At 39.8% G+C, this 2,195-nt stretch overlaps 1 long non-coding RNA gene across 1 annotated transcript in view; it reads left to right on the forward strand.

Annotated features, from left to right (window-relative positions):
• The first annotated feature begins 214 nt into the window (after positions 1–214).
• LOC102018490 overlaps positions 215–2,195 on the forward strand; it is a 19,772-nt gene continuing 17,791 nt past the window's right edge. Inside the window, exon 1 of the long non-coding RNA XR_260300.1 lies at positions 215–315. This is a non-coding gene — a long non-coding RNA (uncharacterized LOC102018490). The remainder of the gene's footprint in view (positions 316–2,195) is intronic.

Raw genomic sequence — 2,195 nt, forward strand, 5'->3', positions numbered from 1 at the left:
ATGCAGAGAGAGAAGGGAGGAGGTAAGAAGGGAGATACACCCTTCCAGGTCTCACTCCCAGTCAGCCTTTTCTGAGCAGACCCCACTTCCTAATAGGAAGTCAGCTATGTCACTCGCATAATCCAGTCACCTCCAAAAGCTCTGCCTATGAGTGATCAGGACTTTGGGGGACCTTCTTTATCCAAACTATAACTGCCATGCAGTAAACTTTCCTCTTTCTTCTCCTTACTTTTTCTCCATCTTTCCTCTTCCTCTTTCTTGCTGTCATGTGGCAGAGAAGACAGCCAAGTGCACTGGTTGCATGGTGAATAACAGGTGAGTGCTAGAAAGCCAACCATGTTGGGGTGGGTTTGTATTGTGTCACTTCACCTTGGCTGTTGCCCAGAAATCCTTCCCTTACATATTTCTGTGTTAAAATGAGCTAAAGCGACATCTGTGAAAGATTTAGAAGGCACATGTGAAGCAAGACCCATATTCTTTCCCTGCTTAGGAGGACTGTGCATGGCTTGTGGTGCTTTTCTTGCTCCTGCTGCTCCTGCTGGGTCCTCCTGCTGCTGCTCCACCTCCTGGGCTTGGCAAGAATCCAGTTTCATGATGAAAAATTCTGACACAGTACTCTGTGATTGAAGGTGGGGGCTTGAGAGATACAAAAAAATAACATGTGTTCCAGTCTGTCTTTGCAGAATCCATCGCATCTTGCAGATCCAGCGTGTCCTTGTTTTCCCCACTTTCTTTTTGATGCTAACCTCTTCTGGTTTCAGATCTCACACCAGACACACGAGGTGCAGTCTCATGGAGGGGGATGAACCACCTCCCTCTGCTGTATAAGTCGGCACTTATTACTATCTCCTGGGGGCTCAGCCTTTCTGATTGAACAAGGCTGATATGCCATACCTCAGTTTGATAGGCAGGGGAATTTGTAGTATCTCTGGTTGAGATCAATCAACAGGGAATTTGGTCACTGGCTTTTAAATTTATCTAGCACCCAATGGGAAGACATTGAGGATAGTCAAGAATTTGGATCTGAATGACCAATTAGCTGATTCCATTGAAAGGTACTTTATGCAAATTAACCTGGGAAAGAAGATTCCCAGATCCTGCTAAGCCATTCTGAAAACTGAAAACATTCTGAAAACCTGAAGACTCACCAACTTTTTTTTGGCATAAAATAAAATAAACCATATAAATACATTTAAGGAGAACATATTATTATTTCACTTCATAATTCTAAATATATCTTAATGATTACTTTAAATCTTCCAAGTTTTAAAAATATGTCTTGATACTTTACTTATTCAGGGGCTGAGAGGGGTGATGAAGTCTGAGATAGTATTGTATTTGTGAGGCCCCCCCCCACTGATTTATGACAGATATTTCTGTTATTCGATGATTGTATTTTTAATAAATAATTCATTTTCAGTAAAAAAAAGATTCAGCAATTTTGAAGCAACAGAAGAATGAAGCTTCTTTCCTGGGCTGCATCTTTGGTTTAGAACTTCAGAAAGACAGATGCTATCTGCAAAGCTGTTTTATGCTTTTTTTTTTTCTGTTCACTTTTCATTGCCATCATCTTTAAAAAACTGAGGCAAAGGAAGATAGCAAAAAGAAAAAGACCTTGTTACTTTTCTTCCTCTCTCCTTCTTTTACCTCTCATTTCACTGTTCCAAAGCACATGCATATGGCTATCCAGTGTGCACATTGTTTTTGTGGGAAACTTGATAGTTTTGGACACAACACAATTATTTATATTTATGAAATTCCATCTTGAATGTGGGCAGTTCCTTATAAGAATAATATTTAGGCCTCTGTCTTTACTGTCCTAGAGGAAGCTACCTGAATCATGCTTTGATCTTTTTCTAAAAAACCACCCCAAAAGAATCTTCTCATCCTTAGGGAGAAAAGCATTTTTTGATCCATGGTTCAGGATTAAATTATAAGCACTTAACCTACCTTTCATAGTCCAGAAAGGCACAATACCCAAATGTTCCCAAATTCTTCTATTCTAAGAGTAAATTTGACTCAATACAAGCTTATTTTTAAGTTCAGGTTATGATAGGCTATTTCAAAGTGTTAGAAATCACAAGAAGCAGGGGCTGGGGATTTAGCTCAGTGGCAAAGCACCTGCCTGGCAAGCGCAAGGTCATGAGTTCGGTTCTTGGTACCGGAGAAAAACCAAAAAAAAAAAAAAAAAAAAA

Source organism: Chinchilla lanigera, unplaced genomic scaffold, assembly GCF_000276665.1.
Source record: "Chinchilla lanigera isolate Chin_1 unplaced genomic scaffold, ChiLan1.0 scaffold00014, whole genome shotgun sequence".
Classification (NCBI taxonomy): Eukaryota; Metazoa; Chordata; class Mammalia; order Rodentia; family Chinchillidae; genus Chinchilla; species Chinchilla lanigera.